At 41.5% G+C, this 25,363-nt stretch overlaps 2 pseudogenes; one reads left to right on the forward strand and one right to left on the reverse strand.

Moving 5' to 3' along the window:
- The window catches only part of LOC119309029, a 35,819-nt pseudogene extending 17,976 nt beyond the window's left edge, over positions 1-17,843 (forward strand).
- Positions 17,844-20,397: 2,554 nt separating this feature from the next.
- Positions 20,398-25,363, reverse strand: part of LOC119305167 — a 6,809-nt pseudogene continuing 1,843 nt past the window's right edge.

Consider the following 25,363-nt stretch of genomic DNA (forward strand, 5'->3'; position numbering starts at 1 on the left):
TACGACGGAGACGTATCACCTATTTAACGTGAATGTGGCCGTCTCTAAAGCATAACCCCAAAACGATAGCGGTAAATCAGTAAGAGACGTCATAGATCACACCATATCTAGTAAAGTACGATTACGACGTTCGGACACACCATTACGATGTGGTGTTCTGGGTGGCGTGAGTTGCGAAATTATTCCGCATTGTTTCAAATGTAGACCAAACTCGTAACTCAAATATTCTCCTCCACGATCAGATCGTAGAGACTTTATTTTTCTGTTACGATGATTATTAACTTCACTCTGAAATTCTTTGAACTTTTCAAATGTTTTAGACTTATGTTTCATTAAGTAGATATACCCATATCTGCTCAAATCATCTGTGAAGGTGAGAAAATGACGATAGCCACCGCGAGCCTCAATGTTTATTGGACCACATACATTAGTATGTATGATTTCCAACAAATCAGTTGATCGCTCCATAGTTCCGGAGAACGGCATTTTAGTCATTTTGCCCATGAGGCATGGTTCGCAAGTACCAAGTGATTCATAATTGAGTGATTCCAAAAGTCCATCAGTATGGAGTTTCTTCATGTGCTTTACACCAATATGACCTAAATGGCAGTGCCACAAATAAGTTGCACTATCATTATCAACTCTGCATCTTTTCTCTTCAACATTATGAATATGTGTATCACTACTATCGAGATTCATCAAAAATAGACCACTCTGTAAGGGTGCATGACCATAAAAGATATTACTCATATAAATAGAACAACCATTATTCTCGGATTTAAATGAATAATTGTCTCGCATCAAACAAGATCCAGATATAATGTTCATGCTCAGCGCTGGCACAAAATAACAATTATTTAGGTCTAAAACTAATCCCGAAGGTAGATGTAGAGGTCGTGTGCCGAAAGTGATCACATCGACTTTGGAACCATTTCCCACGTGCATCGTCACCTCGTCCTTAGCCAGTGTCCGCTTAATCCGTAGTCCCTGTTTCAAGTTGCAAATATTAGGAACAGAACCAGTATCAAATACCCAGGTGCTACTGCGAGCTCTGGTAAGGTACACATTAATAACATGTATATCACATATACCTTTGTTCACCTTGCCATCCTTCTTATCCGCCAAATACTTGGGGCAGTTCCGCTTCTAGTGACCAGTCTGTTTGCAGTAGAAGCACTCACTCTCGGGCTTAGGTCCAGACTTGGGTTTCTTCTCTTGAGCAGCAACTTGTTTGTTGTTCTTCTTGAAGTTCTCCTTCTTTTTCCCTTTGCCCTTTTTCTTGAAACTGGTGGTCTTATTGACCATCAACACTTGATGCTCCTTCTTGATTTCTACCTCCGCAGCCTTTAGCATTGCAAAGAGCTCGGGAATTGTCTTATCCATCCCTTGCATATTATAGTTCATCACGAAGCTCTTGTAGCTTGGTGGCAGTGATTGAAGAATTATGTCAATGACGCTATCATCCGGAAGATTAACTCCAGTTGTATCAAGTGATTGTTATACCCAGACATTCTGAGTATATGCTCACTGACAGAACTATTCTCCTCCATCTTGCAGCTGTAGAACTTATTGGAGACTTCATATCTCTCAATCCGGGCATTTGCTTGAAATATTAACTTCAACTCCTGGAACATCTCATATGCTCCATGACGTTCAAAACGTCGTTGAAGTCCCGGTTCTAAGCCGTAAAGCATGGCACACTGAACTATTGAGTATTCATCAGCTTTGCTCTGCCAGACGTTCATAACATCTGGTGTTGCTCCTGCAGTAGGTTTGGCACCTAGCGGTGCTTCCAGGACGTAATTCTTCTATGCAGCAATGAGGATAATCCTCAAGTTACGGACCCAGTCCGTGTAATTGCTACCATCATCTTTCAACTTTGCTTTCTCAAGGAATGCAATTAAATTCAATGGAACAACAGCACGTGCCATCTATCTACAACAAACATAGACAAGCAAAATACTATCAGGTACTAAGTTCATGATAAATTTAAGTTCAATTAATCATATTACTTAAGAACTCCCACTTAGATAGACATCCCTCTAAAAATCTAAGTGATCACGTGATCCAAATCAACTAAACCATAACCGATCATCACGTGAAATGGAGTAGTTTTCAATGGTGAACATCACTATGTTGATCATATCTACTATATGATTCATGCTCGACCTTTCGGTCTCGGTGTTCCGAGGCCATATCTGCATATGCTAGGCTCGTCAAGTTTAACCTGAGTATTCTGCGTGTGCAAAAACTGGCTTGCACCCATTGTAGATGGACGTAGAGCTTATCACACCCGATCATCACGTGGTGTCTAGGCACGATGAACTTTGGCAACGGTGCATACTCAGGGAGAACACTTTTATCTTGAAATTTAGTGAGAGATCATCTTATAATGCTACCGTCAATCAAAGCAAGATAAGATGCATAAAAGATAAACATCACATGCAATTAATATAAGTGATATGATATGGCCATCATCATCTTGTGCCTGTGATCTCCATCTCCGAAGCACCATCATGATCACCATCGTCACCGGCGCGACACCTTGATCTCCATCGTAGTATCGTTGTCATCTCGCCAACTATTGCTTCTACGACTATCGCTACCGCTTAGTGATAAAGTAAAGCAATTACAGGGTGATTGCATTGCATACAATAAAGCGACAACCATATGGCTCCTGCCAATTGCCGATAACTCGGTTACAAAACATGATCATCTCATACAATAAAATATAGCATCACATCTTGATCATATCACATCACAACATACCCTGCAAAAACAAGTTAGACGTCCTCTACTTTGTTGTTGCAAGTTTTACGTGGCTACTACGGGCTTAGCAAGAACCGTTCTTACCTACGCATCAAAACCACAATGATAGTTCGTCAAGTTAGTGTTGTTTTAACCTTCTCAAGGACCGAGCCTAGCCACACTCGGTTCAACTAAAGTTGGAGAAGCTGACACCCGTCAGCCACCTATGCGCAAAGCACGTCGGTAGAACCAGTCTCGCGTAAGCGTAAGCGTAATGTCGGTCCGAGCCACTTCATCCAACAATACCGCTGAACCAAAGTATGACATGCTGGTAAGCAGTATGACTTGTATCGCCCACAACTCACTTGTGTTCTACTCGTGCATATAACATCAACGCATAAAACCTTGCTCGGATGCCACTGTTGGGAACGTAGTAATTCCAAAAAAAATCCTACGCACACGCAAGATCATGGTGATGCATAGCAACGAGAGGGGAGAGTGTGTTTATGTACCCTCGTAGACCCAAAGCGGAAGCGTTAGCACAACACGGTTGATGTAGTCGTACGTCTTCACGGCCCGACCGATCAAGCACCGAAAGCACGACACCTCCGAGTTCTTGCACACTTTCAGCTCGATGACGTCCCTCGAACTCTGATCCAGCCGAGCTTCGAGGGAGAGTTTTGTTAGCACAACGGTGTGGTGACAATGATGATGTTCTACCGACGCAGGGCTTCGCCTAAGCACCGCTATGATATTATCGAGGAGGACTATGGTGGAGGGGGGCACCGCACACGGCTAAGATATCAGTGATCAATTGTTGTGTCTACGGGGTGCCCCCCTCCCCCATAAATAAAGGAGTGGAGGAGGGGGCTGAAGGAAATATGCCCTAGAGGCAATAATAAAGTTATTATTTATTTCCTTATTTCATGATAAATGTTTATTATTCATGCTAGAATTGTATTAACCGGAAACATAATACATGTGTGAATATATAGACAAACATAGTGTCACTAGTATGCCTCTACTTGACTAGCTCGTGAATCAAAGATGGTTAAGTTTCCTAGCCATGGACAAAAGAGTTGTCATTTGATTAACGGGATCACATCATTAGGAGAATGATGTGATTGACATGACCCATTCCGTTAGCCTAGCACTTGATCGTTTAGTATGTTGCTATTGCTTTCTTCATGACTTATATATGTTCCTGTAACTATGAGATTATGCAACTCCCGTTTATCGGAGGAACACTTTGGGTGCTACCAAACGTCACAACGTAACTGTGTGATTATAAAGGAGTACTGCAGGTGTCTCCAAAGGTACATGTTGGGTTGGCGTATTTCGAGATTAGGTTTTGTCACTCCGATTGTCGGAGAGGTATCTCTGGGCCCTCTCAGTAATGCACATCACTATAAGCCTTGCAAGCAATGTGACCAATGAATTGGTTACGAGATGATGCATTACGTAATGAGTGAAGAGACTTGCCGGTAACGAGATTGAACTAGGTATTGGATACCGACGATCAAATCTCGGGCAAGTAACATACCGATGACAAAGGGAACAACGTATGTTGTTATGCGGTTTGACCGATAAAGATCTTCGTAGAATATGTAGGAACCAATATGGGCATCTAGGTTCCGCTATTGGTTATTGACCGAGAATAGTTCTAGGTCATGTCTACATTGTTCTCGAACCCGTAGGGTCCGCACGCTTAAGGTTTCGATGACAGTTATATTATAAGTTTATGAGTTTTGATGTACCAAAGGAGTTCGGAGTCCCGGATGAGATCGGGGACATGACGAGGAGTCTCGAAATGGTCGAGACGTAAAGATCGATATATTGGACGACTATATTCGGAGTTCGGAAAGGTTCCGAGTGATTCGGGTATTTTGCGGAGTACCGGAGAGTTACGGGAATTCGCCGGGGAGTATATGGGCCTTATTGGGCCATACGGGAATAGAGGAGAGAGGCCGAAAGGAAGGAGGTGCGCAGCCCCCCTCTGGTCCGAATTGGACAAGGGGTGCGGCCCCCTTTTCCTTCCTCCTCTCCCCCTCTTTCCCCCTTCTCCTACTCCAACAAGGAAGGAGGGAGTCCTACTCCCGGTGGGAGTAGGACTCCCCTTGGCGCGCCCTTACTAGGCCGGCCGCCCCCTCCCCCCTTGCTCCTTTATATACAGGGGCAGGGGGGCACCTCTAGGCAGAACAACAATTGATCCCTTGGATCTCTTAGCCGTGTGCGGTGCCCCCCTCCACCACAATCCACATCGATAATATCGTAGCGGTGCTTAGGCGAAGCCCTGCGTCGGTAGTACATCAAGATCGTCACCACGCCGTCGTGCTAACGGAACTCTCCCTCGACACTCGGCTGGATCGGAGTTCGAGGGACGTCATCGAGCTGAACGTGTGCTAGAACTCGGAGGTGCCGTAGTTTCGGTGCTTGATCGGTCGGGCTGTGAAGACGTACGACTACATCAACCACGTTGTTTCTAACGCTTCCGCTTTCGGTCTACGAGGGTACGTGGACAACACTCTTCCCTCTTGTTGCTATGCCATCACCATGATCTTGCGTGTACGTAGGAATTTTTTTGAAATTACTACGTTCCCTAACAGTGGCATCCGAGCTTGGTTTTAAGCGTTGATGTTATATGCACGAGTAGAACACAAGTGAGTTGTGGGCGATACAAGTCATACTGCTTACCAGCATGTCATACTTTGGTTCGACGGTATTGTGAGATGAAGCGGCCCGGACCGACATTACGCGTACGCTTACGCCAGACTGGTTTCACCGTTGCGAGCACTCGTGCTTAAAGGTGGCTGGCGGGTGTCTGTCTCTCTCACTTTAGCTGAATCGAGTGTGGCTACGCCCGGTCCTTGCGAAGGTTAAAACAGCACCAACTTGACGAACTATCGTTGTGGTCTTTATGCGTAGGTAAGAACGGTTCTTGTTAAAGCCCGTAGTAGCCACGTAAAATTTGCAACAACAAAGTAGAGGACGTCTAACTTGTTTTTGCAGGGCATGTTGTAATGTGATATGGTCAAGACGTGATGCTATATTTTATTGTATGAGATGATCATATTTTGTAACCGAAGTTATCGACAACTGGCAGGAGCCATATGGTTGTCGCTTTATTGTATGAAATGCAAACGCCCTATAATTGCTTTACTTTATCACTAAGCGGTAGCGATAGTCGTAGAAGCAATAGATGGCGTAACGACAACGATGCTACGATGGAGATCAAGGTGTCGCGCCGGTGATGATGGTGATCACAACGGTGCTTCGAAGATGGAGATCACAAGCACAAGATGATGATGGCCATATCGTATCACTTATATTGATTGCATGTGATGTTTATCCTTTATGCATCTTATCTTGCTTTGATTGACGGTAGCATTTTAAGATGATCTCTCACTAAAATTATCAAGAAGTGTTCTCCCTGAGTATGCACCGTTGCCAAAGTTCGTCGTGCCCAGACACCACGTGATGATCGGGTGTGATAAGCTCTACGCCCATCTACAACGGGTGCAAGACAGTTTTGCACACGCGGAATACTCAGGTTAAACTTGATGAGCCTAGAATATGCAGATATGGCCTCGGAACACGAAGACCGAAAGGTCGAGCGTGAATCATATAGTAGATATTATCAATATAGTGATGTTCACCATTGAAAACTACTCCATCTCACGTGATGATCGGTTATGGTTTTGTTGATTTGAATCATGTGATCACTTAGAAGATTAGAGGGATGTCTTTCTAAGTGGGAGTTCTTAAGTAATATGATTAAACTGAACTTTAAATTTATCATGAACTTAGTCCTGGTAGTATTTTGCAAATTATGTTGTAGATCAATAGCTTGCGTTGTTGCTTTCATATGTTTATTTTCATTTTGTTCCTAGAGAAAATTGTGTTGAAAGATGTTAGTAGCAATGATGTGGATTGGATCCGTGATCTTAGGTTTATCCTCATTGCTGTACAGAAGAATTATGTCCTTAATGCACCGCTAGGTGACAGACCTATTGCAGGAGCAGACGCAGATGTTATGAACGTTTGGCTAGCTCAATATGATGACTACTTGATAGTTTAGTGCACCATGCTTAACGTCTTAGAATCGGGACTTGAAAGATGTTTTGAACGTCATGGACCATATGAGATGTTCCAGGAATTGAAGTTAATATTTCAAGCAAATACCCGAGTTGAGAGATATGAAGTCTCCAACAAGTTCTATAGCTAAAAGATGGAGGAGAATCTCTCAACTAGTGAGCATGTGCTCAGATTGTCTGGGTACTACAATTGCTTGAATCAAGTGGGAGTTAATCTTCCAGATAAGATAGTGATTGACAGAATTCTCTAGTCACCACCACCAAGTTAGTAGAACTTCGTGATGAACTATAATGCAAGGAATGACGAAAATGATTCCCAAGCTCTTCGTGATGCTGAAATCGACGAAGGTAGAAATCAAGAAAGAGCATCAAGTGTTGATGATTGACAAGACCACTAGTTTCAAGAAAAGGCAAAGGGAAAGAAAGGGAACTTCAAGCTAAATGGCAAGCAAGTTGTCACTCCCGCGAAGAAGCCCAAAGCTGGACCAAAGCCTGAAGCTGAGTGATTATACTGCAAAGGAAATGATCACTAGAAGCGAAATGCCTTGAATATTTGGTGGATAAGAAGGATGGCAAAGTGAACAAGGGTATATTTGATATACATGTGTTTGATGTGTGCCTTACTAGTGTTTATAGTAGCCCCTGAGTATTTGATACTTGTTCAGTTGCTAAGATTAGTAACTCGAAACAGGAGTTACAGAATAAACAGAGACTAGTTGAAGGGGAAGTGACGATGAGTGTTGGAAGTGGTTCCAAGATTGATATGATCATCATCGCACACTCCCTATACTTTCGGGATTATTGTTAAACCTAAATAAATGTTATTTGGCATTTGCGTTGAGCATGAATATGATTTGATCATGTTTATTGCAATACGGTTATTCATTTAAAGTCGGAGAATAATTGTTGTTCTGTTTACATGAATAAAACCTTCAATGGTGATACACCCAATGAAAATAGTTTGTTGGATCTCGATCGTAGTGATACACATATTCATAATATTGATGCCAAAAGATGCAAAGTTAATAATGATAGTGCAACTTATTTGTGGCACTGCCGTTTGGGTCATATCGGTGTAAAGCGCATGAAGAAACTCCATAAAGATGGATTTTCGGAATCACTTGGTTATGAATCATTCGATGCTTGCGAACCGTGCCTTTTGGGCAAGATGACTAAAACTCCGTTCTCCGGAAAAATGGAACGAGCTACTGACTTGTTGGAAATAATACATGCCGATGTATGAGATCCAATGAGTATTGATGCTCGTGGCAAGTATTGTTATTTTCTGACCTTCACAGATGATTTGAGCAGATATGCGTATATCTACTTGATGAAACATAAGTCTGAAATAGTTGAAAGGTTCAAAGAATTTCAGAGTGAAGTGGAGAATCATCGTAACAAGAAAATAAAAGTTTCTACGATCTGATCGTGGAGGAGAATATTTGAGTTACGAGTTTGGCCTTCATATAAAACAATGTGAAATAGTTTCGCAACTCACGCCACCTGGAACACCACAGCTTAATGGTGTGTCCGAACGTCATAACAGTACTTTATTGGATATAGTGCAATCTATGATGTCTCTTACTGATTTACCACTATTGTTTTGGGGTTATGCATTAGAGACAGCTGCATTCAGATTAAAAGGGCACCATCTAAATCTGTTAAGACGACACCATATGAATTGTGGTTTACCAAGAAACCCAAAGTTGTCATTTCATAAAGTTTGGGGTTGTGATGCTTGTGTGAAAAAGTTTCAGCATGAGAAGCTCAAACCCAAATCGGAGAAGTGCATCTTCATAGAATACCCAAAGGTAACTATTGGGTACACCTTCTATCACAGATCCGAAGGCAAGTTATTCATTGCTAAGATGGATCCTTTCTAGAGAAGAAGTTTCTCTCGAAAGAAGTGAGTGGGAGGAAAGTAGAACTTGATGAGGTAATTGTACCTTCTCCCTTATTGGAAAGTAGTTCATCACAGAAATCTGTTCCTGTGACTACTACACCAATTAGTGAGGAAGTTATTGATGATGATCATGAAACTTTAGATTAACTTACTACAGAACCTCGTAGGTCTTCCAGAGTAAGATCCCCACTAGAGTGGTACGGTAATCCTATTCTGGAAGTTATGTTACTAGACCATGACGAACCTACGAACTATGAAGAAGCAATGGTGAGCCCAGATTCCACAAAATGGCTTGAGGCCATGAGATCTGAGATAAGATCCATGTATGAAAACAAAGTATGGACTTTGATTGACTTGCCCAATGATCGGCGAGACATTGAGATTAAATGGATCTTCAACAGGAAGACGAACGCTGATAGTGTTACTATCTACAAAGCAAGAATTGTCGTAAAAGGTTTTCGACAAGTTCAAGGTGTTGACTACGATGAGAGTTTTTCACTCGTATCTATGCTTAAGTCTGTCTGAATCATGTTAGCAATTGCTGCATTTTATGAAATCTGGCAAATGGATAAACAAAACTGCATTCCTTAATGGTTTTCTTAAAGAAGAGTTGTATATGATGCAACCAGAAGGTTTTGTCAATCCTAAAGGTGCTAACAAATTGTGCAAGCTCCAGCGATCCATCTATGGACTGGTGCAAGCATCTCGGAGTTGGAATATATGCTTTGATGAGTTGATCAAAGCATATGGTTTTATACAGACTTTTGAAGAAGCCTGTATTTACATGAAAGTGAGTGGGAGCTCTATAGCATTTCTAATATTATATGTGGATGACATATTGTTAATTGGAAATGATATGGAAATTCTGGATAGCATAAAAGGATACTTGAATAAGAGTTTTTCAAAGCAAGACCTCGATGAAGCTGCTTACACATTGAGCATCAAGATCTATATAGATAGATCAAGACACTTGATAAGATTTTTCAATGAGTACATACCTTGATAAATTTTTGAAATAGTTCAAAATGGAATAGTAAGAAGGAGTTCTTGCCTGTGTTACAAGGTGTGAAGTTGAGTAAGACTCAAGACCCGACCACTGCAGAAAATAGAAAGAGAATGAAAAGTCATTCCCTATGCCTCAGTCATAGGTTCTATAAAGTATGCTATGCTGTGAACCAGACCTATTGTATACCTTGCTCTGTGTTTGGCAAAGGAATACAATTTTAATCTAATAAGTAGATCACTGGACATGGGTCAAGAATATCCTTAGTGAGGACTAAGGAGATGTTTTCTCGATTATGGAGGTGATAAAAGAGCCCGTCGTAAAGAGTTACAACAGTGCAAGCTTTTACACCAATCCAGATGACTATAAGTCTCAATCTGGATACATATTGAAAGTGGGAGCAATTAGCTATAGTAGCTCCGCGCAGAGCATTGTTGACGTAGAATATTTGCAAAATACATACGACTCTGAATGTGACAGACCCATTGACTAAGCTTCTCTCACGAGCAAAACATGATCATACCTTAGTACTCTTTGGGTGTTAATCACATAGCGATGTGAACTAGATTATTGACTCTAGTAACCCTTTGGGTGTTGGTCACATGACGATGTGAACTATGGGTGTTAATCATATACAAATATGAATATTGATGTTAAATCACATGGTGATGTGAACTAGATTATTGACTCTAGTGCAAGTGGGAGACTGAAGGAAATATGCCCTAGAGGCAATAATAAAGTTATTATTTATTTCCTTATTTCATGATAAATGTTTATTATTCATGCTAGAATTGTATTAACCGGAAACATAATACATGTGTGAATACATAGACAAACATAGTGTCACTAGTATGCCTCTACTTGACTAGCTCGTGAATCAAAGATGGTTAAGTTTCCTAGCCATGGACAAAAGAGTTGTCATTTGATTAACGGGATCACATCATTAGGAGAATGATGTGATTGACATGACCCATTCCGTTAGCCTAGCACTTGATCGTTTAGTATGTTGCTATTGCTTTCTTCATGACTTATACATGTTCCTGTAACTATGAGATTATGCAACTCCCGTTTACCGGAGGAACACTTTGGGTGCTACAAAACGTCACAACGTAACTGGGTGATTATAAAGGAGTACTACAGGTGTCTCCAAAGGTACATGTTGGGTTGGCGTATTTCGAGATTAGGTTTTGTCACTCCGATTATCGGAGAGGTATCTCTGGGCCCTCTCAGTAATGCACATCAATATAAGCCTTGCAAGCAATGTGACCAATGAGTTGGTTACGAGATGATGCATTACGTAACGAGTGAAGAGACTTGCCGGTAACGAGATTGAACTAGGTATTGGATACCGACGATCAAATCTCGGGCGAGTAACATACCGATGACAAAGGGAACAATGTATGTTGTTATGCGGTTTGACCGATAAAGATCTTCGTAGAATATGTAGGAACCAATATGGGCATCCAGGTTCCGCTATTGGTTATTGACCGAGAATAGTTCTAGGTCATGTCTACATTGTTCTCGAACCCGTAGGGTCCGCACGCTTAAGGTTTCGATGACAGTTATATTATGAGTTTATGAGTTTTGATGTACCGAAGGAGTTCGAAGTCCCGGATGAGATCGGGGACATGATGAGGAGTCTCGAAATGGTCGAGACGTAAAGATCGATATATTGGACGACTATATTCGGAGTTCGGAAAGGTTCCGAGTGATTCGGGTATTTTTCGGAGTACCGGAGAGTTACGGGAATTCGCCGGGGAGTATATGGGCCTTATTGGGCCATACGGGAATAGAGGAGAGAGGCCGAAAGGAAGGAGGTGCGCAGCCCCCCTCTGGTCCGAATTGGACAAGGGGTGCGGCCCCCTTTTCCTTCCTCCTCTCCCCCTCTTTCCCCCTTCTCCTACTCAAACAAGGAAGGAGGGAGTCCTACTCCCGGTGGGAGTAGGAGTCCCCTTGGCGCGCCCTTACTAGGCCGGCCGCCCCCTCCCCCCTTGCTCTTTTATATACAGGGGCAGGGGGGCACCTCTAGGCAGAACAACAATTGATCCCTTGGATCTCTTAGCCGTGTGCGGTGCCCCCCTCCACCATAATCCACCTCGATAATATCGTAGCAGTGCTTAGGTGAAGCCCTGCGTCGGTAGTACATCAAGATCGTCACCACGCCGTCGTGCTGACGGAACTCTCCCTCGACACTCGGCTGGATCGGAGTTCGAGGGACGTCATCGAGCTGAACGTGTGCTAGAACTCGGAGGTGCCGTAGTTTCGGTGCTTGATCGGTTGGGCCGTGAAGACGTACGACTACATCAACCGCGTTGTTCTAACGCTTCCGCTTTCGGTCTACGAGGGTACGTGGACAACACTCTCCCCTCTCGTTGCTATGCCATCACCATGATCTTGTGTGTACGTAGGAAATTTTTTGAAATTACTACGTTCCCCAACAGGGGCCGGCCAAGGGGAGGAGGCGCGCCCAAGGGGGGGAGTCCTACTCCCACCGGGAGTAGGACTCCTCCTTTTCCTATTTGGAGAGGGAGAGGGAAGGAAGAGGAAGGAGGGAGGAAGGAAAGGGGGGGGGGGGGCGGCCCCCCTCCCAGTTCGGATTGGGCTTGGGGGGCGCCCCTCCCTTTCTCCTTTCCCCTCCTTTCCATTAAAGCTCATTAAGGCCCATATACCTCCCGGGGGGTTTTGATAACCTCTCGGAGCTCCGGTATTGTCCCAATCTCACCCGGAACCATTCCGATGTCCAAATATAGTCGTCCAATATATCGATCTTTATGTGTCAACCATTTTGAGACTCCTCGTCATGTCCGTGATCACATCCGGGACTCCGAACAACCTTCGGTACATCAAAATACATAAACTCATAATATAACTGTCATCTAACTTTAAGCGTGCAGACCCTACGGGCTCGAGAACTATGTAGACATGACCGAGACACGTCTCCGATCAATAACCAATAGCGGAACCTGGATGCTCATATTGGCTCCTACATATTCTACGAAGATCTTTATCGGTCAAACCGGATAACAACATATGTTGTTCCCTTTGTCATCGGTCTGTTACTTTCCCGAGATTTGATTGTCGGTATCTCAATACCTAGTTCAATCTCGTTACCGGCAAGTCTCTTTACTCAATGCATCATCCCGTAACTAACTCATTAGCTACATTGCTTGCAAGGCTTATAGTGATGTGCATTACCGAGAGGGCCCAGAGATACCTCTCCGACAATTGGAGTGACAAATCCTAATCTTGAAATACGTCAACTCAACAAGTACCTTCGGAGACACCTGTAGAGCTCCTTTATAATCACCCAGTTACATTGTGACGTTTGGTAGCACACAAAGTGTTCCTCTGGTAATCGGGAGTTACATAATCTCATAGTCATAGGAACATGTATAAGTCATGAAGAAAGCAATAGCAACATACTAAACGATCAACTGCTAAGCTAACAGAATGGGTCAAGTCAATCACATCATTCTCCTAATGATGTGATCCCGTTAATCAAATGACAACTCATGTCTATGGTTAGGAAACTTAACCATCTTTGATTCACGAGCTAGTCAAGAAGAGGCATACTAGTGACACTATGTTTGTCTATGTATTCACACATGTATTATGTTTCCGGGTAATGCAATTCTAGCATGAATAATAAACATTTATCATGATATGAGGAAATAAATAATAACTTTATTATTGCCTCTAGGGCATATTTCCTTCATTGCAGAGATCTCATGTTTTTGCTAGGCTAGCAGGTGGTGATGCTCTAACATGCACCATTAATGTAACAGGCCTAGGTCAAGGCTACTATCTTGCCAATGGCATCTAGTATTCATGGTCAATATTTCTCTAAACAATTTCAAATCATAAAGGTAATAAAAATAAACACTTTGTCAAGTGTCAAGAATGAGCGAGGAAGGATATTGGTGGAGCATTTGGAATGTTGTGAGCTTAGTTTGCAATGATCGAGGTCTTACTCGCCTCTGGGACAATAAGACCTTTGGAAATATTATGGAGGGTTGTGTGATTCTAGACATGATCATTGAGAATGAGAGGTATGCACATTGAAGTACCACTATGGCTATGAGACCTTGTAGGAACACATACCACATTTAGGATTTTCTTGAGGTGTACCAGATGTTTGAAGAGGGAGATCTCACGACCATCTCTGTGAAGATCCCATTGTGCATCAATGGTGGGTACATGAACGATAGTGTGTTTACATTATTTCAATCATGATTATTAGTTAATTTGGAGTATTTGCTTCATCAGATTATCTGTTGTTATCAATTATTTGTTTTATCGGATTATGTATTGCATTCAAACCTTCTCATTTCATCTAAATTTGAATTCAATTTTTGTGAACCTACTGATTTGAAACGTTGTTGAATTGTTTGATATCAAAACATTGAAAATTTGAATTACTTTGATGTGATTGAGTCAAGATAGAGTTTATATGCATAGAAATATGGGTAATATTTTTTACAGCTTGAGTTTGGGGAATCTACTTTGTGCATTGACTTACAGCCTCCACAATATTTGGAGAATGCTCTAAGAAATTTTGGAGGCTATATTTATTGGGAATCGATTGGAATTTCTCTAACGTTCCAACCAAGCCGGTGCTAAGAAACCTAACCATGTTGGAACTCAACTCAACTCTCAACATTTCTCACTTTCCAGCTTTAGATCAACATAAATTGTGACCAAATGGTATATGGGGTTAGATATCTTACAAAGATTCCAAAATGAAAGTGGTGGAGCAGCTCTACATGGCTTGAGAGTGGCCCTGCTATTTTTTGATTGCTTTAGACTCACCCTTCAACTGGAACTCTAGGAGTATTTAAATTAGCCTCTCTCAATCCATCGTTTTCACCCGACTCCATGACCCAAAAGTTTACTTAGCACCAGCTTTTGCCTCATGCTCTAAGAACTAAATCAATTTTGTGTTTGCTTTGCTGATGCTCGAATGATCTTAGATCGCGTCAGGATTAACCCTTTTTTAATGGGCGTCAATTTTAGAATATTTTTACTTTTCCCCATCGGATCAAAATCGGACGGCTCTCACTCACTGACAAGACATAAGAACTTCTCACTCACCCTAAGTTTTATAAGAAAAACTTTGCTATGCCTTTTTTTCAACTAAATAATTGCCCATGTGTTGGAATGAGAGTAAATATATTCTTGTATTTTAGCTCATGATTTACATGCCCATATTTATGTGATCGCGTACCAGAAGAATTTTATTTGGCAAACATTTGTTAGCTTACCAAAAAATCATAATTATTTGGCATGTCAGTAAGAGGTGGGGCAATTGAGCTAGTTTTGAGGGAAAACGAGGAAAAAATCAGATAAGGAAGGAAAAAATCATAAGAGGAAAAGGGATTTCGAAACATACGTAAGGGTAGATGAAGGATGAGTCGAGAGAACCTTATTTATTTTTAAATAGTAGAACTATTCTCTTTATATTTCTTACTCCTGCAAGAAAATTTAAACATGTATTGTAGACACGATAGGTTGACAAGTTTCCCGAGGTGCTATTTGGACTTGAATCATCCCTTTTCTTATATTTAACTTGCATACAGACACATACATTAACCCCCACTACATGTGCATATACTAATAAATCTGCTTCGTGGAGTATGATGAAGTTTTTACCACGACACACCAAAATATAGACTCACATGGTCAACTTGGCTTAATGCTTCCATGTTTTATGTAGATATCGGCGAGTGTAAACAGCCACAATTATATCCATGCTTCGGCAAGTGTGCCAACATGGATGGATCTTTCGAGTGCATGTGCTGACAAGGATACCAAGGAAACGCCACCCACAAAAACAGTTGTATCCCATCCATAAACACAGGTGGGAACTATTGCTTCTTACTTTCCCTAGGATCAACATGTATATAAACTATCTTAGATAAAGCAAAATAGTTTTAAAACATGTACTTTCTCCTTTTCCAAAATGTAAGTTTTAGGTTTGTTCTAAGTAAAACATGCATCTTTAAGCCTAACCAATTATATATAAAATATGCCAACATCATTAAGAACGAATTAGCTGCATTAAATCAATTATGAATGTGTTGTCAAGATGTCTTTGTTTGGTGTCACATATGTTGCTATATTTTTTACACATTTGTAAGACTTAAAAGTTTGATTTTGAAATCATAAAGACACTAACATTTTGGAAATATTGAGGTAGTAGGTGAAAAGCTATTGTTCCTTCTCATATTCTGAAAATCCCTCTTGTTGTCTTAAATGCAAAGAATATTCTAATACTTAGTTCTATGTATTAGCTCATGAACCATAAAAATAGAGTATGTTGCATGAAAAATAATCTAAAAATTAGTTATGTGATGTAGATAGAATTCAGATTTCTTCTAAGAAATCTAGACTATACGAATATATTATTTCAAGTGGCGACAATCCCTAAATAAATCAGTTGCAACCCACAATTATATATGAACGGAATGCTGCCATTTTATAGAGGACTAAAGAACACAATCAATAATATTTTTTTTAAAGATGCATAGAAGAAGAAACTTATAAGAATATATGTTCGATTAAATATGCCATGAAACATATAATGTTTACATTACTACTAACCGATAAATACATTTCAAAATTTCGAAATAGAAGCCAACACTCTCTCTAGCCACACATACTATTATCTACGTCCTTTCTCATGCAAACCACCTGTGATCTTGGTTAGTGACTGGTTAACGGACTTAAATGGGTTAAATATTGACCCCTCCTATTAGTTAGGTCACTTCAATTTGAGACATAGTTTTGGCTAGATTTTGATATTTTTGAAATTTGAACTTGGTATATTTAGTAGATTTTTGTCAATTGGGTGATACCTCTCCCCTTAACAAGACTTCAAACCCTGAGTCCAACCTCATATATGTTACTTTAACTACTATTGAGTCATGTTACCGCATACGCTAAGCCCATCGGTCTATTTTTTGCAGGTTTAATCATTGGCCTATTAGTTTCTAGTGGCCCAACTATTCTAATTTTGTTTCTTGCATCAAAGATAATATTCCGCAACCTTAAGCATCAAAAGGAACAAAAGTTGCGACGAAAGTTCTTCAATCAAAATCGTGGACAATTGTTGCAAAAATTGCTATCTCTCTAAGGGAGCTAGAAAAGGCCACAAACAAGTTTCATCCAACTCGTAAGCTTGGTGGTGGAGGGCATGGTACCGTATACAAAGGAATTTTATCAGACTTGCATGTTGTTGCAATCAAAAAGTCAAATATTGTGGTCAAGAGTGAGATTAACGAGTTTATAAATGAAGTTTCCATACTCTCACAAATCAACCATAGGAACATTGTAAAGCTTTTTGGATGTTGTCTTGAGACAGAAGTCCCCTTGTTGGCTTATGAGTTCATTTCCAATGGAACCCTATGTGATTATCTTCACAAGAAACCATTAAGATCGATACCTTGGCGAGACATATTAAGGATCGCAGCAGAAATTGGCAAAGCCCTTTCTTACCTTCACTCGGGTATTTCTGTCCCCATAATACACAGATATATAAAGTCCACCAATATACTTCTTGATGATGCTTTGACAGCGAAGGTGTCTGACAATTACAACAATGGTGCAGGGAACGTTGGGATATTTAGATCCTATGTACTTTTATTGGGGTCGTCTAACATAAAAAAGTGATGTTTATAGCTTTGGAGTTATTCTCATTGAGTTGCTTACAAGGAAGAAGCCAATTATATATAGATCCTCCATCGGTGATGGGCTAGTTGCACAATTTGTAGAACTACTTGCAGAAGGTAAATTGGTAGAAATACTAGATCCACAAGTAATTGAGGATGGAGGTAGAGAAGTTGAAGTGGCAGCTTCTCTAGCTATGTCGTGCATAAAGCTAAGAGCAGAGGAGCGACCAACTATGAGGTCAGTGGAGATGACACTAGAAGCACTTCAAGGACCCAAAGAGCATTTTCGGGTTCAGGGTGCAACATATGAGGGGAGTTATTCCGCAATGAGGTATACATCACCCATAAGAAGGACAAGCTTAGAGGAGACAAGCAGGCAATATAGTCAAGAAGAAGATTTTGTATTGTCCGCAAGCTACCCTAGATAGTCTTACTTTCAATTTACATGTGAAAGAGATGGTATTTATAACATGCACGTGCGTTGTGTACGTTTGAACATTGTGTGTGTGCATCAATTTGTTGTTGCTTTAAGGTTATGATTCTAATCAAAGTATGTCAATTATGGTTGATCGTTTCTTCATTGAACAACTGCTTCCTTCATAATGTGGGAGCTCACCTTAGAGTACAAATACTTATTTTTCTTCAAGCTGGGTTGCCCTAATTTCCATTGCTCACATAATAGAAATTCGTAAACAAAATTCAAGGTATATGTAGTGCTCAAAATGTTGTTGATCAAAGATATAGTTAGCTAGTGCGGTTAATATTTTCTATTTCGAAATTCAAGGTGATTTTAAAAATAACTAGCAAATTAGCCCCTTCCTGCAAATCTGCGCGTACAACATATTGTTTCGTAATTTTGAATCTTATATGGGAAATTAATATTTCGCAACTTTTAAGGGACGATTTTGGTGGACAATATCTACCAGAGAGCTCTAGAAAAGTTATTAATGATCTATACCGAATAAATTAATTTGAATTTTGATTAGTTATATTATTTTATGAAAACAATATATTTATTCTCTTTTAAAACATTATATACGATAATATTATTTAGTAATTCTTATGATACGCATATGCTACTTAAAATTAACTTGAACGCTTATAATTTTTCTAAAAAGTGTACTTTAATCTTTTTGTGTTCATTTTTTTATAATGACAGGAGACTCTAGAATAGTTGTTGTTTTACAGTGACTGGATAAAATATGGTGGGAGGTATTTTTCCAAATAAAAATTATTAGGGTCAAATCTCAACTTTCAATCTTATGTGAGATATCTTTTCACAATTTTAAATGGGCATTTGTGTAAACAAATGTCTGAAATAAACCTTGAATTCATATTCTCGGTCTAAATCACATCCTCATCTCAAAATCCTTGAAATTGGTGTCCATCCCGGTGGTTTTCAGCTAAAATCTTGTTTGGGCTCCAGGATTGCTTACATGGCACAGGGTGAATAGAGAATCCAACATTTTGCCATGGAGCTTGAGTGGTTGAGATTGACAATGAGCGCGCGGGATGGTGTGAACGTGCACCCAAGCCGCAGTCCTGGATGTCTGCGGCACCACCGTCCAGCAGCTCATGCATCATCGAGACGAAGACATGCACTGCTAAAGAGAAATCTTCGGTCAGGCACGACCATCTCTCATCCAGCAGCTCGTCGGTGTGCATGCCATGCGGACATGGAAGAAACCCCACTCATGGCATGCTGAGCTGAGCTTTCCCAACTCGTCCTTGCTGTCAGCACGGTGGCAGGTCGCGGACGTAAGCCGGCCGATGATTTCCCCTCAATCCAGTGCCAAATAAGCAATCCCGATGCCCAAAAGATCTTTGAGCGACAAACGACCGGGGTCGACTGGGATTGAAAATGACAGGGTGCTAGTTTTAGGGATTTCTAGATCATGGTTCGATTCAAAGTGTGAATATAAATTTAAGGTTTATTTTAGACTTTTCTCTTTTATAGTATACTAGGACAACGCTCGTGCGTTGCAGTGAGATATAAATGTTCACCCGTCATCACTGATAGACACAACCAAACTGTAATCGTGTCATGTCAGCACATGAGACTCAGATTTGCTCTTTTCAAGGAATTATTTATGTTCAACCCAAAGTCAATCAAGTTGCACGTCAAGATATATAACATTCAAAATTGTTGGTGATGTTAGCCAATCTTTTGGTTACGGTTTCTAAATTATACTGCTTCATAATACACACAGTTTGTTTGTGCAAATATAAAAACATAAATGCTTGAAGATGGTAAAAATAAAGAAAAAGATTTCTCTATCGGTCGACATGGAAATGCTACGCTGGCGGTCGTAGCAGGCAGGACAATACATTTGTCAGTCGTGCATGCAGTGCACATATTTAGCTTCAAATCAATCCTCTCCCTTCGCAAGATATAGAAATTGGCTAGCTAATCTCACGCGAGCCATGAGCTCCTAAGTTCGAATCAAGACAACCCCTTTTAATTTGTCTTACATTTTTCCTTTTAATTTGTCTTTTCCCACTTACAGGTGGGACCCATGCCACTCTGGCGAGCCACATAGCAAGAGTTAATAGTGAGTTGACGGCAATAGACGGAAATGTACCGAAATGTATGTTAAACACAAGTTACAGGGTCAGTTTGTGTCATTTTTCAAGTTTGTGTATGAAATTGTACCTATCGTGCAAGTTTATATAACATAAGTGTAATCAACTCTTATCCATATATAGACAAGTAGTATAGATACAAAGATAGAGATACATAATGGCGGTTGAATAGGTGCGATCAAATGAGCACACTTGAGGCTGTGGATCATCAAAATACATAAACCAAATAAGTAAGATCATATAATACGAAGTAAGTAAATAACGAGCAGTGGCTTACATGTACTCCCTCCATACCATAATATAAAAGCGTCGAGGAAATACTTTGTTGGCATCACTGATGCAGTTGAGACGGAGCAGGACTGACCCCGATAAAAGATCATGATCGATCAATCAGACTCCTCAGGCTTCAGCATTGACAGAGCCGAGCTCTCTGACCGTGCTCCGCAGGTTCTCCCATGACACCCCGCCACGGCCTCCTCCGCCTTGACCTTCCACCCAGCCGCGCTCCCCCGCATGTCCTCCGCCTTCATCGCATGCCTGACGTGGCTAGCCACCTGCTCCCTCCTCACCTCGTCGTCAAGCCGGACGCCCACGTCCCACACCTCGCAGGCGTACTTGCAGTTGGTGTACTGGTCTGCGAACCCCGGCCAGCACACCATCGGCACGCCGGCGGCCATGCTCTCGCATGTGGAGTTCCACCCGTTGTGCGTCAGGAAGCACCCCACGGCCGGGTGCCCTAGCACCTGATCCTGCGGGCACCACGCGGTCAGGCAGCACCGCCCTGCCGTCGCCTCGACGAACTCCGGCGGCAGCGAACTCAAGCCAGCGCCGGCGCTGGCGCCGGGGACAAGGTTGTCCCTGGTGGACCAGAAAAACGGGTGGCCACTGGCGGCGAGGCCCCACGCGAACTCGGCGAGCTGGTCGGTGGAGAGGACCGTAAGGCTGCCAAAGTTGGCGTACACGATGGAGCCCGGTTGTTGCGTGTCCAGCCACGCGAGGCACCCGCTGTCCTGCTTCCACAGGCTCAGGCCGCTGGCGGAGCCGGAGGCGTCGTCGTCCCTTGGCCTTAGGTGGTGGTTGAGGAGGGGGCCTAGGGGACCGACAGTGTAGATGCGCGGGTATTCGGCGCGGAGAGCGGCGATGACGTCGGCTTCTAGGTCGTCGAAGGTGTTGAGGATGAGCGCGCCGGCCTTGGTGCAGCCGTTGGCCTCCACGATGTTGAAACGGAGGCCAAAATCGTCCGGGTCGGTCGTGCGGACGAAGCTGGAGGTGTCTCCGAGGCTGATCGGCGGCATGCCCGGGATCCAGTCGATGACCGTTCTACTCAGGTGTCCGTTCGTCAAGCAGCTCTCGTCTGCAAACATACATACGTAATAACAGTACAAACAATGAAACAATTACTGTAAGTTGCTCAAAAAACAAAGGTTTGCGAAGTTGCTCGAAAATTTATAATAAGGCAATGTTTTATTATTTTTTAAATAAACTAAGGCAATGTTTCGAGGCAAAGAGTTGTAAAAATCACATTGAGTTTTGAGAAACGGATTTTTTTATTGTTTCTCAATTGGATAGGAGAGATGATTTGTGACAGACAAGTGCAGGGACGCGCATGTCCTTGGTGCTCGCATTTTATTTTGGCTTCTGATTTTTAAAATTTTATATCTTTTAAACAAAAAATTTCAAATTAAGTTCCCTTTCCATGTTCGTGTTTCTTGTGACCAGCACTTTCAAATAAGATCCATTTTGTGATGACTTTTTTTAAAAATGTTAAGTTTCAATTTTGGAACTTAGTACGAACAACCGATAAAAATTAATTATTTTGTGTCTACGGCCGACACCAAAATTGCTTGAAACTATATCTCGAAACTGGTTGAAACTTGGCAGTTTTACACGCAAAAGTCCTAAATTTCACCGTTGAAACTTGAGACTTTTTTAGGGATTTTCTTTTTTACTGTGCCCTCTTGCGGAATAGAACTACTGTGTGAATCGCGAGGCAAAAAGAGTGGACGACAGGACTTACAGATGAGTGCCTCCGCACTCGCATGCCCTGCGCATTCAGGAAATAGCTGAAGCTCAATCACTCCATACCGTTAGATTAATGTCCACCAAGATTTGTGCTGCCACAAGAAAAAATCGTGTTGCCTCAAAAGACGAGCTCCCCATACGTGCCATGGAGCGCAGGTTCTTCGGGCTGTTTGGTTGATGCCCGCCAAATCGTGGGCTTCATGGGCACACCAAAATATTGGCAGCTGATTTGGCCACCCCTAGTTTCGCCAATGAATTGGCGCGGAAGTACAAAGGAAAAATCAGGGTAAGTTGGCGAACCAAAACTTTGGATCCTATCCAAACAACCTGCAGTGCTCCAGACCTCCAGTCAACGCCAAAATATTGACTGGGCGTACGGGGGATCCAATCTAAACGGCCCATTGGTGCCCGGATGGCATTTTCTTGTGGTAGTTTTCTTTTCTTCACTTTCTTGTTCTATTAGCATGGACTTTTTTATCCAGATTGCGTGGACAAGGCAATGCAAATTTGAACTGTTAATCAAACATTAGCCCCGAGAAGTTAATGGTGTGCTAAATGAGCTAGTTAGAGTTTGTTATCATAATAGCTTCTCTTGTAGTACTTGGGATGATGATCTTTTAATTGCTTACTCGTAAATCTTGCAAATAGTGTAAGTGTTGCTTTAGTTAATAAAGCTAGCCATGATGGCCTTTTCTAAAAAATAGCATAGAAAAAAATTTCAGCCAAAAAAAAGCATGGATTTTTTTTAAGGAAAAAGTATAACTTTTTGTCCTTAACTATTTGAAAAGTATAGAAATGATGCGTCAACTCTTAAACCAGGAAAACCTAGTCCCTCAACTGTCAAAACCGGATAATTTTCATCCCTCGGGCCACTCTGGGTGGTTTTGGACTGACGTGGATCCGATATTGACCAATAACTTCCCGCCTCATATGGATCCGGCCGCCGCGCTGCATCTCCTGCTCGCCCGCCGCCATGAAACTGGAGAAGGCGGTGATGAAGGCGTCGACTCACGCAACATTATGCGTGCTTGTCCCAACTTGTAGTCAAAGTTTTGATCTAATTTGATTTAAAATGTAAGAGAAAGCTCGGTATGCGAGGTAAAAAGTAATGGAGAGACCATTTTTCATTCTTACCTTTCACGTGTATGCATATTCAGTCCACATCATGTTTATGCATGTTTTTCATTGGCTATTAAGTTCACAATGCAAATATGTATGATATTAAGTTTATAAAATGGAAATGTTGTTTATTTTATGTGAACTGGGGACAAACACACATCACTGTTGTTGTGAAAATTTTGTGTACATATCAAACCACTCCTTTTAAAGAGAGTTTTATGCGGTGCACCTAAAATGACACATCAGCGATGTCGCTCTATTTTAGGATGCACTACACAAAATGAAGGAAGTACTATCCAAGCTCCTAACTTTGAACGGGAGAAGTAAGAGTCTTTTCCAGTAATTTGAAGGAGTCATTGGAATATACTTCTGTGCCGTTATTGGATATTCAACGCCAAGACTCTTCGCCTCATTGGATCAATGTGAAGACTCTTCTCTCCAAAAACTAATTATCTTCACCCGCAAAAAAGAAACTAATTAATTTAGCACTTAGTTGAATATGTTCATAGACATTTTGACGTATAACATTGTGTGTATGAATGTAATGCATTTTTGTTGTGCTTATATATAGTTCATGTTTATATAACTTTGTGTCGTAGTGCATCTTGGGGCTGGCTAGCAGTGCAGCCCCAATTTGCATTAGCAAAGTATTGTCATCACTGACCGCCGGTATGCAAAGGTGCAATCAGTACAATACTTCCCAGATGCCCCTCTTCAAGATCATCAATGACTGGCCGCACTACCTCTCTATGATGATAAAGTCCTCACTAACCCTGAACTACTGATAACCAATACGTGAAGGAGTTTAACTGTTAAACAATTCAATGAGGGAATCTTAGCTACAATAGCTAAGCACTTATGCATTGGGGAGACTAGTTGCTAAGGTTTTAATGCACTTAGCATCTCATGTAAGCACCAATGCATTGGAAGTAGCCTAACCACCTGGCCTCCGATTCAGGATCCGATGCCGCACAGATTCGTGCCGAATTTGGCCAATTGTCACCCTCGCTGCTTTTAATGGCCAGCGTAGTGCTACAGCGATGGCGCAGCGATGCCGGCTTTAGCCAGAACCCCGAGCTCCCGTTAGCAATGAGACCACCCAGAGGCCATTCCCAGTTGGCACGGTGACCAACTAGGCCTTGACGAGCAGCCGGCTGGAATCCTCCTCCTTGCTCACTAGGTGTTCGACGAAATGACAGTTTTTGGGTGCCCTATTTTACATCATCTGCTTCGAAAAGTTTGTAGTGCCATAAACCTTCTCTGACCTAATCTTTTTTGGGTGCCCTATTATACATGTCTGTTGGAGATGCTCTTACAACCATTGCTACCTTCTTCATGTGCTGCTGGATGGACAACAGTTGCGAGACCACCTTCCATTGTTCACTTACCAAATTTTGAATCTAATGGATGGAGGGGCAAGAAATTTACTAGCAGAATTTTCAATCCACAAATTCCTCTACCTATTTGTCGTAAAAAAGAGTTTACCATGTATTTATCCAAACTTTCTACGCTTTCAAAGAAGAGTGGTGAAGTACATAGTGTAGATTTTTTGCTCTTTGGGCCCAGTGATTCTTTTGTTATAGAAAATAATAATAAATGTATTCACTTCTTAGAGATTGAGAAATATTTCTCACATGCACATGTTAGAATACACAAGCCAGTTTGCAAATTCCAGAGGCAAATGTAACTACTTCGACAAAAACGGTACTCCCTCCATAAAAAAATATAAGAGCGTTTAGATCACTAAAATAGTGATCTAAATGCTCTTATATTTGTTTACAGAGGGAGTAGCATTCTAATCTACCCAAGGCTAAGGGTTCATCTATAATTTTGAACCAAAGCCAAAAAGTCCAAGTTCGTTTCTTCCGTAAATGTGATATTATAAATATCAAAGAATAACAATATTATTTACGCCCGTATGAGCAAGAGCTCATTTGCACCTGAAGAATAGTAAATTCAAAGAAATAGTAAAAAAAACCAAAATATCTGATTTCTTTTGGCATAGAAGATGCTCGGGTGCGTAACATTGGAGGAGCTCTAGGAAAAAAATTGGTTCCAAACAGCAAAAAAAATTCAAGCATTGGAAGATGCTCGGGTGCGTAACATTCGAGCATCCTGAATGCAAAAAAGTTCTGTTTCTCGAATTATTTTGTTATTTTATTTGAATTTACTGTTGACGTCCAGAGCACTAAATCGCGACACTCATTTGCTATTTTGCATATCA

The sequence above is a fragment of the Triticum dicoccoides genome, chromosome 5B (assembly GCF_002162155.2).
Source record: "Triticum dicoccoides isolate Atlit2015 ecotype Zavitan chromosome 5B, WEW_v2.0, whole genome shotgun sequence".
Taxonomy (NCBI): domain Eukaryota; kingdom Viridiplantae; phylum Streptophyta; class Magnoliopsida; order Poales; family Poaceae; genus Triticum; species Triticum dicoccoides.